This window comes from Magnolia sinica, chromosome 13, assembly GCF_029962835.1.
Source record: "Magnolia sinica isolate HGM2019 chromosome 13, MsV1, whole genome shotgun sequence".
Classification (NCBI taxonomy): domain Eukaryota; kingdom Viridiplantae; phylum Streptophyta; class Magnoliopsida; order Magnoliales; family Magnoliaceae; genus Magnolia; species Magnolia sinica.
In genome coordinates, this window is record NC_080585.1 from 53,771,086 (window position 1) to 53,788,880 (window position 17,795).

The following is a 17,795-nucleotide window of genomic DNA, read 5'->3' on the forward strand; positions in this document are numbered from 1 at the left end:
AGAGAGAGAGAGAGATGAACTTTGGGAGAGGAGCCGAACGAAAAAGAATTGATATTTACTTAGGTATTATAAGTTTTGGAGTAGAGAGCCGCTGGGTGCATTTCACTTGGGAAACGGATCAGATACTCACAATGGCTACTGGTCGGTGGTCTGTGGACCCCACCATGATGTACGTGTTTCATCCACGCCGTCCAACCATTCTTCCAGATCATATTATGGCAAAAGCCCAAAAATGAGGTTGATTCAAATCTCAAGTGGACAGCACGGTGTTAATTGAACGCCCACCATTAAAAACTTCTTGGGGCCACAAGTTTTGGATCAAGCTGATATTTTTTTTTACCTTCATCCAAGTCTTTATGATATAATCAATAGGTTAGATGTCAAATAACCATTACAGTGGGCCCTAGGAAATATTTAATGGTGGACATTAAATCACTATTTTTTCCCATGGTGTGGTCCACATGAGATTTAGATCTACCTCATGTTTAGGATAAAATGTTAAAATTATCTTTAAAAATGGATGAACGGTGTGGATTACATCATGGTAGGGTCCACATAGCACCGATTGAGTTTGGCTATAGGTAATGAAAACCCCGGCCTTCCGTTTTCGCATATCATTTACTGGTTGAAACCAAAATTTTTTCCCATATCAGTTACTGGGTTGAAACCAAAATTGAAGCGTATCCGAAACTGAAGTAGACCATACCACGTACCATAGGAAAATGTGGGAATAATGATTTCCAACGTTAAAACCTATCTAGGCCCAACAGTGATGTTTATTTATCATCCAACTTGTTCATAACATCACGTAAATATGGATGAAGGTAAAACACAAATATAAGCTTGATCCAAGACTTCTTAGGCCCTCAAGAATTTTCAACTGTGTATGTTCAATTCTCACTGTTTCTCATGGTGTTGATCCATTTGAGCTGTGGATTTGCTTCATTTTTGGGCTCTGGCCTTAAATTATATGATAAAATGGATGGAATGAGTGGATAAAATATATAAACCATGGTGGACCCTACAGAGTTTACTCTCACTCACTATATAGGGCTGAAAGTAGGGCGGGTTAAGTCAGGTTGGTGCTCAACCCTAACCCAACCCAAGGTTTCTATACCTTAACTCTAACCCAACCCAGCCTCGAATTGGGAATTTTCAACCCAAGCCTAACCCAAGCAGGCTTGGTCGGGTTGATCGGGTTGGTCGGGTGTATGCGTGCTAATATTTTCGTTATTACATTAGTTTATTATATTTCAATATAGGACTTATTTTTTATATCTATGATTTTATTAATTATATATGTGATTATTCATCATAAAGAACTTCATTTTTTTCTTTAAAAAAACAAGCTAAAATATAGGACAACTACTCCTTTAAAAGTCATGTAGCATAGCACGCAATTTATTTGAGAGAGAGAAATCTGGCATATCTTGTTAGCTTGAGTCCTTGAAAATCACCTGGACAAATGAGACCCAACATCACTAGTGTGCCTTCGACACAAATGATCCAAATGATCCACACTCAATTATAATTTATAAGTAACTTATATATTGATCGAGTTCGGGTTGGGTCGGGCAACCCGAGAACTCAACCCGAGCCCAACCCAAGTTTTATCGGGTTGGTGTTTGTATAGCCCAAGCTTGAGATCGGACCCGATATATCCTGCTTGAGCCTAACCCAATGTCAGGTCAGTCACAGGTCGGTCGGGTTGAACCCGCCCAACTTTCAACCCTATCACTATGCAATCCGCTTCCATAGGCAATAGGATTACAAGGACACGACTTGCCTTCAGGGATTTCCAGTGGCCTGAGTTACGTGGGGCATATACATGCCTATGATAAATCATTCCATCCATCAGTTTCTAAACATCATAATAAGATAATAATTTAATATTTATACTCCTTTATTTTTATGTTTATAGACTTATGGGAGGAGAGTTTTCATGGAAAGACTCAGGATTCCCTGCTAAAGGAAGTTCTTACTCAAGGATGTTGGGTGGGCCCACCAAAATGTTTGTTAGAAATTCACCCCGTCCATACATTTTTCTAGCTCATTTTAGGACGTGCCACAAAAAATGAGGTGTATCCAAAACTCAAGTGGGCCACACAAGAGGAAATAGTGGGCATTTAGTGAGCACCATTGAAGCATTCTTATTGCCATAAAAAGTTTGTATCAGGCTATCCTTTCGATGTTTTCACTTCATCCCATGGAATGACCTTATAAACGGTTTGGATAGCATATAAACATCAAGGTGGAGCCCAAGAAGGTTTCAAGAGTGGGAATTTCTTTTCCCAATTTTCCCTATGGTGTGACCTACTTGAGTTTTTTATCTACTTCACTTTCCATTGCATGCTCTAAATTGACCTCTCAAAATGGATGGACGGAATGGATTTCTCACATACATTGTAGTGGCCCCACCCAGCATCCTTGGGCAAGAAATTCATGCAACAGGCTTTTGCAGGAAATCACCGACCCTATATGTGTTGTACATCCATGCTATTCATTCATTTTCACGACTCATATCACTAGTAAACAGTTGGGATTGAATGAGCACCACCGTTGAAAACTTTCTAATAGCTCACCTTAATATTTATTTTCCATTCAACCAGTTGATAAGGTCATAAGATCCTAGATGAATGTCACTTGATTTAAAACTTTTGTGGCTCACAACATAAATATGGGATTGTTTTAAATGGTAGATTGAAAAAAGTTTTACGGTCAGCTGCTCACCTAACATTAGCCCTCTTTCGAATGGGCTCTTTGGATAGGCCATGAGGAAGGCTAACATTGAGAACACTCACATGACAACAAGTTCCCTACCAGTTAGGAATGTCAATCCGCCTATAACACGCATGCCCCAAAGGGCAAGCAGATAATGTGGGGTCATGGATGGGCAATTGTCAGCCGACTAAGCACAAAGCGCCCACCTGCATTAAAGGTCATGCTCGAGTAGTTAGCTGCAAATAAATGGATACATAGATATTGCAAAGAAAGAAGCAAAATAAATATAATTCAATTCCAAGGTGAAAATAAAATGCTAATGACAGAATATGAAGGATGGAATTGAAACATGGAAGAGGAATTATAAGGTGCTAGTGAATTGCCCAAATGACTTGTTGAGGTCAAAATCTAGACCACCCTCGACTCAATGTGGTGAACCTTTGACGGACCCTAGTCCTACACAAAAGGGTGAGCAAAGGAGACCCTAGCTAAGCCAGGGGACCCTCTGATGCCTAAGTCAGGCTAAGGATGCCTAAGTCAGGCTAGGGAATCTTGGTCTGAGTGTAGAGAGAGGGTGTGAGATATTGCGTACCTGTTTCCTTCCCATAAAATGTTATTTATACCATATCGCCTAAGGTGGGCACGTCCGCGTAACTCGATGCATCTTAGGGCATGATGGACATATCCACCTAACTAGGTGCATCTTGGGGCATTTGCCTCATCTCACGGGTGATTCGGGTACCCAGTAGTTGTATGGTTGTGTAGACGTTGGTGGTTGAGTAACCGTCGCTAATCGTGTGATAGTGAGACACCTCACGGCCTTCCTCATCAGTGAGTTCCAGTTCGAGTCCCAAACCGAACTCCTCAGCATCAGATCGTTCTGAGCCGACAGCTTCAGCCACAAATCATTCTAGGGTTTCGTTCTGACCTCCGGGCGGACCGACTCAGCCTCAGATCATACCGTCTGGGGCCTTGGATCATAATGGTCGTCGAATCGGATGACTATCCTTCGTACATACTCGAGACTTCAAGCTTAGTTCCATGCCTCGAGTCAGCTTTGGATTACCTTAGACCTCGGAGCTGAGGCATCTCTGATCTTCCTATAACAAAAGCCCCCTACTCTCCAAGTTCAAACACGGACTCAGAGAGTAAGTACACGCGGAAGATTGGTAGCTTCCTCTATTGCGTCCCCCACGCGTGCAGTTGTAATTATGATTTCCATATTCGAAAGGATACGTCCTCGGGGCTTTCTGTCCGCGGGTTAGCCTTGAGCGGATGCGTGGTGACGGTTAGGATCTAGAATCGTCAGGGACATTATGAGGGATCGCCACATAAGGTACGAAGGGTGGCTAGGCAACGCTTCCACTGCTCGGAGCTCATCGCCTAATGCTAGAGGCATGTGACTTGGCAGTGCTCAGACCAATGACCTCCAGCAACGTGTCCTCTGAAGTCAGCTCGCGACAGTTTAGTTGTGGTCATCATATCTTGCCATTAATGTGAGAATCATTTGTGGGTTATAAAAACCCGAGCACTCGAAGGCGCTCACATTTTCACTTTCTGAATTCTTGTTGGTGTGAGCTACCTAAGGATGTGATTTCTGGCGAAGGTGATTTTCGATGAAGATGACCTACAGAAGAGGCGATTCCGACTGATTAGCAGTTTTCGGCATAAGCGATTTTCGATGACCATCCAATGAGTCCTTCCTCACATTTCCAATTTACCCTTATTTCCTTTGCTTCTGTGGGACATTGAATGACTCAGATATGGTCAGAGGCGATTATGCCTTTGAGGATGACTCCGGGCTAGAGAGCTCGAACGATAGATGAGAGGCCTCAGAAGGCCCCCTTGATACCGTACCTCTCTACCCACCGCCCACGAGAGGCAAAGAAGTTGGGGCTAGGACACACCGCAAGGGAGGGAAAAAGGCCTCTCAAGCCCCCCGAGATCTGATGGAGGGGGCTGCGAAAATGCCCACAAGTGGGCGAACTGCAAAGACCATCCCTGGAGGCTCCATACTGGTCGAGTCCCAGATGGACTGGATCTTATCAGAGTTTAAGATCCTGGACTCCATACAGATACGAGCGCCAGAACCCCTTGACACTGTTGGAGCCCTTGTAGAAGGGGAAGTAGTGATCTTCCTCTGCACCTTACAATGTGGGATCCGACTTCCGATGCATCCCTTCATCTAAGCCCTAACGATATATTTGGGACTGGCCCCAGGCCAGTTTACTCCCAACGCTTGGAGGGTTTTAATATCTTCATACATCATCTGGTGCCAAGCTAAGAAGTCGGAGATAACACCAGAGGAGCTGATAAGCTTATATTTGATCAAGCACGATAGTTAGGAGTCATGGTACTATTTCATGACTTGAGGCAGTAACGGCTCGGGGCTGGTCCTGCAACTTCCATCCTCTAATAAGGATTGGAAGAACAAGTGGTTTTGGGCTTCGAGCGAGTGGGTAGCACCGGCAGCGGAGCTCAGGAATCTGAGGACTTGTGTTCCTACCCGATTCACTCTTCCAGGTCGAATCTCGAACAATCCTTTTGCAATATCTCTTTGCTCGTTATACTCTGACCGATGTTTATCTTCATTTCTGCAGACTTTCCAAGAGGTTAGCCTCTTATCACCTTGGACCAGAAGAATCAGTTCGCCAAAGCCAGGGCGCGTTCGGAAGATCTACGCTCCTGGTCAGTCCTAATCACTGCTGATAATCTTCATCGGTCCGGGCTCTACAAGTCCAAATGGCTCCCCACTTCATTCAGTAAGTGCCACTTAAGTCTCTTATCGTGATGGAATTAAAGGTCTCTCAGCTCAGACATTAACTCATTGTCCTGTGTGTAGTCATGGCTGAAGCCTTCAGATCTCAGAAGAAGAAGGCTGCCCCGTCCGTCGATGAGATGTTGAGGTCTGAACCGCAAACTAAAACAACAATTCGGAGGAGGCAGACAACTCATCACGACGGGGCCCCTCGGCTCCAATTTCTGTTGCTGCAGCTCCAGCTCCAGCTGTTGCAATTTCAGCACACACCATGGTCGGGGTCGCGGTTGATAATGTTCCGGCTCCAATTCCCCCTTCAATCGTTGCCCCTTGTGTTTCTGATGCGCCTCCACCAGCCCCCAAACCTTGCGTAGCCCATCTTCCTCCGAATGGGAGGAGGCCATTCAGATAGCCGACGCGATGCTCTCTCCTCCCGAAGTCGGAGATAATCCCAGAGCTGAGGCCTAAGCTTCAGCAGGGAGAGGGACCGGGGTAGGTGGAGCGATGGGGTTAGCTCGAGTCGAAACTAGTGGGGACAGATTTCTGCCAGGCTACTATATGTCAGGCTTAGTTCACTGAGCAGCGAAGCATGCTCCGAAGGAGGGGATAATAGCCCTTCTCATGAAGTCGGAGGAGTCCTTCGTTAATGATATGGCCTATGTCTTCTACTCAGTATTTAACTAACCTTTCCTGTCTTGATTCTCTTCTCATCATGTCCTTGACAATTCTAGATCCGGGCTTATATTCTTTTTTTTTTTTTTCTGATTTAGTCTGTCCCGAATCTCCTGATGGCTCGGGAGAGGTTGAGGGAGCTCACGAAAAAGGATAAGGAGATAGCGGCTCTCAAGGGTGAGGTCGGGACTCTCCGAGATGAGGATGCGTTCCTTCGAATAGAGCAGACAGAACTACGCTGACAGCTCAATGATGGAAAAGCGTGAGAGCTGCAGCTCCAGGGGATTATCAACGACCTTCAGGCACGACGCGCTACTACTGCGACTGAGCTGTCCTGAGCCAGGGCCCACGTTGACTTGCTCGTAAAGGACAATGCCCGATTGGGAGATGTATTAGAGTGAACCAAGGTTGAGGCAGCGGAAGAGTTGAGCCGAGTAATAACACAGGTAAAGGAAGCTCAACGAGCTAAAGATGAGGCCACCCTGTTATTGGCGGTAGCCGCTGCAGTGGACGCGTTCAAGTCCTCGGAGGAGAGGACCGTTAAAGCTACTAAGTTCTATAACTGTAGCTTTGATGCTTGCATTGATGCAGTCCAGGAGCTCTATCCAGATCTCAACCTTGAGCCCCTACTTCCGAGGACACTAGGGAGAAACCTACTGAAGACGTCCCTCCGGGCCCGACTCCCGCCTCTCAGCCTCCTTCGACCGAATAGTTCTCCCTCTTTTTTAATTCTTTTAAACAATTGTTCAATGGATGATTTTATGGATGATCTTTTTGACCCTCTGGAGAGGGCATGATAATCATAGTTGATTTTTTTGAATGATGATTGTTAGATGTTAAGCTGTTGATTGTCGAGCTGATTCCTTAGTAGGTCGGCTCATCTCAAGGATGTCTTCCCATACCTAGGAGACCCCTTGGTTGTTTTGTAGATTTCTATGATATTGAAATTATAAAGACCGACCCCCTGAGGGGTCAATCCTCCCCACGAATGGCGAGCGACTTTTTGTAGATTCGTTAGTCGTACGACGAGCCGACTCCTTTGTCAAGGAATCGGGTCATCTATAGGCTTTTCCCCTAAATATGAGGGGACCCCTTGATGAGTTTTCATAGGTTAACGTACTAACCCCTTCTCTAAGGGATTAGTCCGTTGAGTCGGCCTCTGCTTGTGAGAGGCAACTTTTTCCATTTGTCGACAAGTCGTTCAAGTAGATATATAGAAACAGAGATTTTATGAAAGCTTTAGGAAGCTAGCTGCTCCGACGTATACACTTATTGAGGGCCTTCAGCGGCCAGTACATTAGGGGTAGTAGATTTTCAAGTGCTCGGCGTTCCAGGGGTGGGGGAGCTAACACCCTTCGAGCTCTTCTAAGTGGTAAGAGCCAGGCTTGGTCGATCGGACCACGGGGTAAGGCCCCTCCCAATTGAGTCTGAGTACGGGGTAAGGCCCCTCCCAATTGAGTCTGAGTACCCCAGCCCCCGGCTCTACAGTATTCTGGAAAACTTAGTGGAGGACCAAGTCTCTTAGATGGAATCGCCGAGTATTGACCTTGGAGTTGTAGAATCGTGCCACCCATTGATGTCGAGCGGCGACTCGGAGTCTAGAGACATCTCTAGCTTTCTTAAGGAGGTCCAGATTAGCTGCAATCTGCTCGGCGTTCTGACCTTCCTGATAGTTCCTGACTCGAGCTGTAGGAAGGCCAATCTCTATCGGCACCATCACTTCTGAACCGTAGGAGAGTGAACATGGGGTTTCTCCAGTAGACGACTGAGCCATAGTCCTGTAAGCCCAGAGGACGAATGGGAGCTCCTCGGCCCAGTTACCCTTCGCTTTCTCTAATTTTATTTTGAGATGGTGCTTGATGACTTTTTTTACTGCCTCCACTTGTTTATTAGACTGCGGGTGTCGAGGTGAGGAATACGCATTCAAAATCCTGAGCCCCCGACACATGCCTTAGAACTTGTCGTTATCAAATTGCCTGCCGTTATCAGATACAATAGTGCGCGGGATTCCAAACCAACAGATGATATTCTTCTAGACAAAGTTAACCACCTTCTGCTCCGTGATTTTTGCGATGGGCTCAGCGTCGGCCCACTTGGTGAAGTAGTCTACTGCAACAATAGCAAACATGACCTGCCCTTTCCCAGTGGGCAGGGGCCTAATGATGTCGATCCCTCATTGGGCGAAAGGCCACGGCCCGCTTATAGGGGTCATTTCTTCCGCAGGTTGCCTTCATACGGCCGCATTTCGTTGACACTTATCGCACCTTTAGACGTAGTTCTTCGAGTCCTCCCTGATTGTCGGCCAAAAATATCCTTAGCGAAGTATTTTCAGAGCTAGGGCTCGACCACCAGAGTGATTTTCGCAGATGCCTTCGTGAATCTCCCGAATCACGTAGTCTGCCTCATCGGAATGGAGACACCTGAGGTAGGGCTGTGAATGCCCTTTCTTATATAAGATCCCATCCACGACTATGTACCATGCCACTCTGACCTTTAAACGCCTTGTCTTCAACTTATTCGAGGGGACCTCACTAGATGTGAGGTAATTGTAAATCGGGTCCATCCAACTCGGTGTGACATTCACTGGGTTAACTGCTTCTTGCTCCATTCGGTCAATACTTGGATGCTCTATGAATTCTATAGGGATGACCCGAGGAATCTTTCCCTCCATGACCGAGGCTAGCCTTGTGAGGACGTCAGCCTAAGAATTCTCTGTTCTCAGTATCTGATTAAAAGTGTAGCTCCCAAACTTCTCTATCAACTTTCTGGCCTCGCCCAGATAAGTTACCATCCTGGTCTCCTTGGCCTCATATTCGGTGGAGATGTGATTCACCACCAACTTAGAGTCGCATCGCACCTCGAGGGACTGGACCCTTAGACTGGCCGCCAGTCTGAGCCCAGCTAATAGGGCGTTGTATTTCTCCTCATTGTTAGATGCCTTGAACCTTAATCTGATTGCGTACTGGATAGGTGTAGAGTCAGGCATAACTAGGACTACCCCTGCTCCAGCACGCTTGGCGTTGGATGACCCGTCCATGAAGAGGGTCCACCTCGGTCCTAACTCTATATCTTGTTTAGTTGGAGGAGCGAGCGAAGGAGCTGCTTCTGCTTCGGTGTTCATCCCCTCTAGATTTGGGGCATTGAACTCTACAATAAAATCAGTCACTGCTTGACCCTTAATCGATGTCCTTGGTCGGAACTGAATATCGAACTCTCCGAGTTCAATCACCCACTTAGTTAGCCGACCTGACACTTTAAGCCTCTGAAGCACTTGCCTAAGGGGAGAGTTAGTTAAGACAATGATAGAGTGAGACTGGAAGTACGGGTGTAACCTTTGAGCTAAAATAACCAGGCAGAGTGCCAGCTTCTCTAGATGCGGGTACCGCATCTCAGCAGGTACCATTGCTTTACTCACATAATACACAGGGAGTTGCTTGCCCCCCACATCCCTGATCAGCGAGGAGCTGACAGCTGAATCCGAAACTGCCAGGTATAGGAACAAGTACTCACCTTCTTCAGGTTTGGACAATAGGGGCGGCGAGCCCAAATACTGCTTCAATTGCTGGAAGGCGAGTTCACATTCTGATGTCCATTCAGCCTTCTTATGACCCTTCAATTGCTGAAAGAAGGGGAGGCATTTGTCAGTGGCTCTGGATATGAACCGTCCGAGTACTGCTACTTGTTCGCTGAGGCATTGTATCTCTTTTATAGTCCTAGGTGAGCTCATATCGAGGAGCGCCTTTATCTTGTCAGGATTTCCTTCAATGCCCTGTTGACTAATGTGAAACTCGAGGAGTTTGCCAGAGCCGACTCTGAATGCACACTTCATAGGATTCAGCTTCATACGATATTCTTGGAGGATAGAGAAGGTCTCTCCGAGATCTGCTAGATGATCGGACGCCTTGATGCTCTTGACGAGCATGTCATCAACATAGACCTCCATGGTGCACCCTATTTGCTTGGCGAATATCTGATTCACCAATCTTTGATATGTAGCCCCAGCGTTTTTCAGGCCAATTGGTATGACCCGGTAATAGTAAAGTCCCTTGTCAGTGACGAAGATAGTCTTCTGCCTGTCTGGGGGATGCATTGCGATTTAGTTATATCTGGAATAGGCATCTAGGAAGGAGAGTAATTTATGTCCAGTTGTACTATCCACCAACTGGTCGATCCGAGGCAATGAGAAACTATCCTTGAGGCAGGCCTTATTCAGATCCGAGTTATTCACACAGACCCGCCACTTTTTGTTTGCTTTCTTAACGAGGACCATGTTCGCAATCCAATCTGGATAATGCACCACATCGATGAAGCCAACGCTGAGGAGTTAGAGACCTCATCGGCTATGGCTGCATATCACTCAGCATCAAACGGTCTCCTCTTCTGTTTCACTGGCTTGTGATCTGGATCCACATTCAAGCGGTGAACCATGACGTCGGGAGAGATTCTCGGCATGTCCTTATGTGACCATGCAAAGACATCTCTGTGTTTCCGTAAGAAGGCTAACATCTCAGATCATTGCTCGGGATTCAATGACATTTCGACCTAAATGGTTTTACTCAGATCTACTTCATCGAGCAGTACAACCTCTAAATCTTCCACTGATGAATCCTCTATAAGTCCCCTGGGATTGAGGACATTGATGGTGAGGGCCTGTTTCATCGACCATTTCTTCACCGCTATTGCATAACATTTTCGAGCCTTACGCTGATCGCCTCGGAGGTAGCCTATTCCGCCCTCGGCCTGAAACTTCATCATCAGGTGGTAAGTGGAGACAACTGCCCTCATTGCATTTAAGGAGGGTCTGCCCAGGATGACGTTGTGCATCGATGGCACATTAACGACAAGGAAGTCCACCAGGAGGGTGACTTGATATCGTCCTTCTCCCATGATCACAAGGAAGGAGATGGCTCCCTCGGAGATCACCCTTTCTCCGGCAAAGCCATGTAGAGGGGTCTTCACAGGTCTAAGGCGTGACCTTGGAATCCTTATTCTTTTAAAGGCTTCCAAGTAGATAACATCAGCTTAGCTTCCGGTGTCGACCAGGATGCGGTATACCCTATGGTTGGCTATGGTCATAGTCACCACCAAGGCATCGTCATGTGAGCTGACTCGGAGCTCATTGCTCAACCTCTCAGTCATGTGGACATAGTGTTCCAGATCAGACTTCTGGGAATGGGCTTTACGGGCCCTGTTCAAGTCCACTCCACCAGATGAGCCACTAAAGATGTTACGGATCTCAACTGGCTCTTCTACAGCATTGCTCGGCTGCTCTTGCTCTTCTCTCAGAGCTGTTCTCTCCTCCTTGGTATATCGGCATAGATGACCCTTACGGATGGGGGTCTCGATCTCATCTTTGAGATCCAAGCAGTCAGTTGTGTTGTGGCCGTGATTACGATGGAAACGACAATACTTGTACTTGTCTAGATGATCTGGGTCAGCCTTCATGCAAATGGGCCAATTCAGGAGCTTCTGGCCTCTAATGTCCAGCAGTATTTGTTCTGTAGATGTGTTGAGGGGAGTGTAGGAATGAAACTTACCGTCAGGTTTTTTACATGGGCGACAATCACAAGGAACGCGGTCGTCTGATTTTTTGCTGGATGACTAAGGCTCTTCGTTCCTCAGCCTCTTCCCCTTGGTAGTTGTCTTTGCTACTTGAACATTTTTGTAAGAGTTGGAGAATTCTTTGGTGTTAGTGTATTTCTGAGCTCGGTGACGAGCTCATCTAACGTCTTCGATGGATTCTTTCCAATGGAGGAGGTAAACTTCCCCTCTTCCAAACAACTAAACATGGCAGAGAGCGCCATTTTGACATCACAGTCCTCCACCTGCAATGTTTCCTCATTGAAACGGGCGATGAAGTCTTTCAACAATTCTTTAGGCCCTTGCTTGATGATGAACAGATGAGTATTCGGCTTAACTGTTCTTACCACTTATGAATTGGGTAAGGAATAATCGACTGAGCATTGCGAAGGAGCCAACAGAATTGAGTTTGAGTTGCCGGTACCAACTCCAAGCAGATCCAATGAGGGTGATTAAAAATCCACTACACTAAAATTGCGGTAATGACTGCTTTAGTTAAAGTAGGAATATGCCAATATGTCCTAGAGGGGGGTGAATAGGACTTTTTAATATTTTATGGTATTTTAAAAACCTATCACCCTATCCTGAATAAATATGCATGTATTAGGATTGCTTCAATGTAAATCTAATGGCTTCCAAGCCAAATAGAGGATCCAATCACAAAACTATTCAAAACATATATAAGATAAGAAACATAGTTCATGATGGATGTGACTGTGTGTGAGGTGTGATTCTACTTAGTTCCAGATAATCATGTGTGTATGTAATATGATAACATTTAGAGAAATCACACAAGTAATAGAAGTAAATTGTAATCACAAACAGTCGTTTTTATAGTGGTTCGACTACGTGTCTACTCCACTTCTGGCGGACACACTCAACCCTTGAGTGTACCGGATCTCACTAACGGAGGTTTCACAACAGGTTCACCTCAAACCAGAGGTTTCAAATCAGGTTCACCTCAAACTAGTACAACCTACTCTAGGCTGACTCTAACAGGTCTACACGAAACCCCACACAGGAGCAAAGGTTAACACACAAAACCCAACTTTTAGGCCACACAGGCCAAGGATTCACACAAAGAACCTAATGGAGGTTTCACAATAGGTTCACCTCTAACCGGAGGTTTCAAATCAGGTTCACCTCAAACTAGTTTATGCTCTCCACAGAGCAAGGGTTAACACAAAGCAATCCCACGTACACTCCCGCCAGAGGTATCCTATGAGGACTTATAAGGGGTGAGAAACACTTTACACCCAATCCTATAAAAGGAATGATCACAAGGGTCCTTTGGACTCTAATGACTTACAAATAAGTAGATGAGCCTCATTCAACACATTGATGAAGATCTCCTCCTTTGACGATGAAAAATCTTCAACTCCCTTGATCTGCAACTTAGATGATGTACCAATGTAAGGCAATAGGTTGGGTCAAGGTTATGATTGAATCCTATTATATTAAATGTTTTCCTCTAAAGGAGACAGCGATTCCAATCATCTATGCATTCAAGGCAACCCAGCTTAATGATTTTCCATTAAGATGGTAGCTGTAGGATCCTTGAATGTGGAAATTTATTCCCCAATCCACTCTATTTAATGTCAATGATGAGGGTGGATTAAAGGATGAACTTCCATGAGAGAAAAGGCTTAGGCTATATGATCTGAGTTAAACACACAAAGCACTCTCTATTTTCTTTATTAACAACCAAGGGCAAGCTGTCATTAAATAGGCAAAAGGTTCTAATGGATATAAAATGGTCACATTTTTGACAGAGTTCGATATCATCGAGAAGGGTCGATATCATCGAGTGTATACTCTCGATAGCATCGATTGGCCGCTCAATGATACGTAACTGTCAAGCGCTTTTGAAATCCTTTGCCAACTGGTTGAGGAAATGTCATCAGATTTCGAACTCCGATTTCATTGACATGAGGTTCGATTCCTCGACATTTGAAAATGTGAGATCACTTGCCTTTGAAATATTTCAGGTATATGATATGATCGAGCATTACTTGATATCATCGGAATTTGAATGTCGATGATATTGATGGCAGTGTCGATTTATCGATAATTTCAGAAAATTTTCCTATAAGCTTGTTGGACAGTTTTTGTCCTATTTCGATGACATCGACCCATCCTCGATATCATCGATATTTGAATATCGATTTTATTGAGTAACCCATAATCTAAGAAAAACAACTTAAAAACTAGTTGGATAGATATGTATCCCAAACCGATATCATCGAAGGGCTTCTGATATCATCGAAATTTGAATTCCGAGGATATCGAGGAGCTTTTCGATATATCGAGAATCACATGATTTGCCTTAGTAGCTTTTTGGACACAATTGACCAAATGTCGATTTTATCGGGTCGATTCGATGGACCTGAGATTCAAAATTTGATGATATCGAATAGTCCATCGATTCATCGATAATTTAGTCCAGAATTCTTTATAGTTGCTGGACATCTGAAGTCCTCAACTCGATAATATCGAGTGAGCTTCGAGGACATTGATAATAGGGTTTGATTTCTTCGAACCATGTATCGATAAATCGATAAAGGTAGAAAACTTAAATATTTTCTTGATTTTGCAAAACAGTTTTCTCACCTTAAACCCTAAGATGTTCTATACATTTTTAAGCGTTTATATACCTGGTGTTTTGGGATATGGGATGTAAGGCTAAGGTTTACCTTTGAAATGGTCGGGCACACATCCTATTGAGGCAGACGCTTGAACGATCATCCTATGGGGCTCACTTGTCTTGCTGACTCAATGCTCATGCTAATTGACAAACTAGAGCACTTTCAATCTCCCCCTTTGTCAATTACATGACAAAACACCCTGAAGACCTAGAACAACATCTAAACCAACACCCTAAATTATGTGTACATGAACTTTACACAATTTTACAAGGCTATTGGGCTCATACACACGACTGTATCATTCAGTAGTAGCTGCTCCCCCTAACACTTGTACCACCATTAACAAATAGATACACACAATTTTTCGCCATGGTGGTGGGATTTGTTCTCCCCCTTTTTGTCAGTCATTGGCAAAGGGCAATATAACAATAGATGTTGACTAAAGTTGAAGCATATGGGAGAAACAGTAGAGATCCAGATAGTTCAATGTATACCAGATACATGCATAATTAGTAAGAGACATGTATAACAGATAACGACATCTCTATATGCAAGGAAACCATTGAAGCATACCAGGTTAAAGGAGAGCTGTGATTCTAACAGACAATAGCATTACAGACATAAATCATAAAACCAATTCTCAAGTGTTAAGGAATATGCAGAAGAAGATAGTCACAATTTGTACCAACATTTCTCAGAATTTCATGCATAATTGAGAGCAAGGAGATATGACAGTAAAGAGATATGAATTATAAACCAGCTACCAATAGAAATATCCAAAATAGAAACTGTCCAAGCTTGGCAGTATTTCATCATCCATCCAAACCAACAAAACCTAATATCTAGCCCAACCATGAGCACAAAAAAAAACAAACAAGTATTTTCCTCACGCAGAGGATTTCTATTAGCCATCCCAAAAAGAACTGTTAGACTTTTCATGTTAGGTAGCTATCACATACACTCATAAAATCGCAAGGCATTCAAAAAGATATCTATGCCCATACGCTGAGATGAGTATCGGGTGTATGTGATGGCACGAAGACTATCGATACTACGGTGGAGGGGCTGATGAAGACGGTGTTGTATCGTCTAGTCGGCAAGTTATCAAATCAACCAGTTGCTGCACCGATTGCTGCACCCCAGGCACCAATCTTTCCAAAACAATGACCCTTGCATTTATTGTCTCCTTCATCTGAGTGACTTCTCGCAACATCGTTCCGATCCGATCTTGATGTAGTTTGAATCTTTTAGGCTACATAGGGTCGAATGGGGACGGAGCTTGCTGCGATTCGAGTGGATCTCCTTTGGCCAGTCCTGCTCCTTCGGCTTATGCAGTTCCTTCACCCATTTCACCTTCTTTATGAATCTCTTCCTCGGGTTGATCTTCTGGATATCGATGAAACTTCAAATCCATCTTTCTAATGCTGTTTTTGTTTAAGTGTTGGAGAGGTAGTTACCGATCTTTTGTTAGTGGAAGACTGATCTTATGATATAGCACGTGAATAATCCGAGGGAAGGGTAGATGGACGTCTCTAGAGGTGTGAATTGCATACACCAACTGATGAACTATCAGAGTGAGAAGGCATATCTTGGTCCCATTTGCCACACAATACAATATTATGGTCATAAATCCTATAAGGTCCGCTTGATTTGTACCCCAAGGGTACATGTTTGAGGTGAAGATGCCATGCAGAACTAGATACTTAGGTTCCATGAAGCATTACCTTGGCCCCAAGGAATATCCCTACCATGGCCCCATGGAATATCCCTACCATAGCAAAGAAATCTCGTGACCTTATTTGAGTGTCAACATTTTCAAGGTCCAAGTCAGAAAGACCAACTGAAGACAAGGTGAGATCAAAGATCCTTGCAATAGATTCAGGGGTAATTTCTACGTTGATATCCCCAACAGACACAGTGATAGACGGAGTGTAACGCCCCGAATTTCAAGGGTTAAGCAAAGCTCAACTCTCAAGATCTAACGCATCACTTACGCAATATAGATAATGATGTTTAAATGTTGTTCATGTTAGTGCATTAAACATGGATTCTACTAAAACAACATATCATACTCCAGAGACAATTTAATTTAGCAAGCGGAAGACTGAAACACATATATATAAGTACATGAGGGTGTCGCAACCTCTAGAGTATGAGTATGATACTGGGCTGAATATAAACATGTATTGTTTTAAAATTTACAAAATATCAAAATGTACATGTCCAACTAATCCATGTATCCCTGTAATCACGTCGAATCAGCATGAGGTCTACATAGACCTGCTTAATAGCTGAACATAGGAGAATTCCTCCTCCTCATCTACGAAGTCTAGATCAGCTGCATAGACTCCGGCATCACCTGTATCTAAACCAGAGTCTGGTTAGTGTTTTAAAACACCGTCCCAGAGTGGGAGTGAGTGATCAACTCAGTGGTACTATAAGGCAAAGGTTAACATGTTATCAATTCAATCAAGCAGTAATGAAAAAGCAGTACAACAATCATTCCCTAACTACTCTTATTAATGCAAGGATGAAATGCAGTAATAATGTATGCCCTCGCACGACACTCCCTCAAGCGACTACATCAACCATTCGCACATGGAAAACTCCCTAAAGTGCACTTCCTCGCCAAAGCACATACAATGCGTGCATGATCGTGTTAGCCGAGTACTTAATTAGGCTTATTCGTACAACAAATTCAGGAAGCTAAGGTACTCCCTTTATATCATTTACCCAACTGAAAGATCCATATAGGGTCATCAATTCTAGTTAATCATATACGATAGGCAAGTTGTAGGACATCACTCCTAATGAAAAGTAGTGGATAGGTAAGTTCGAGAGTTTATACTCGAAGTCATTATGGAGAGGCTCGTCACCTTAGCGCAGGCCGATAGCTCGAATACAGTGTCCCATACCACCGTATTCGGCTCATGAGTTTAGGTTGCTCACTGGTCACTACAGGGAGGCTCGTCACCCCAGCGTAAGCCGATCGCTCGACCACAATGTCCTATACCACCATGCCCAGCTCATGAGTCTTAGCGGATCGTGGTACCATGGCTAAAATGGGCTTCTACACTAGAGGGGGTATCTTAAATTCAAGCAGTGACATCCATACATGGTGAACACATAATAGGCCAATCGGTTTATTAGACAAGTTCGATTGGTACAAGCGCACGCTAAATTAATCGACATGGAGCACATAAGCACTCCACATGGCCTAACCACTATTGACAATCATCATACGACCCAGATTCACTGAACATATCAAATGTGGCAAGACTAATTCGGCCATTCAAATGGGAACTATTACCGATTGCCTAGACCACGTTGTAGTCTCGAACTTATGTAAATGTAGCATGTAAATACATGTGTTAATCATATAAGCATTCGACAAACAATTCCAATCAATTCCTCATTTG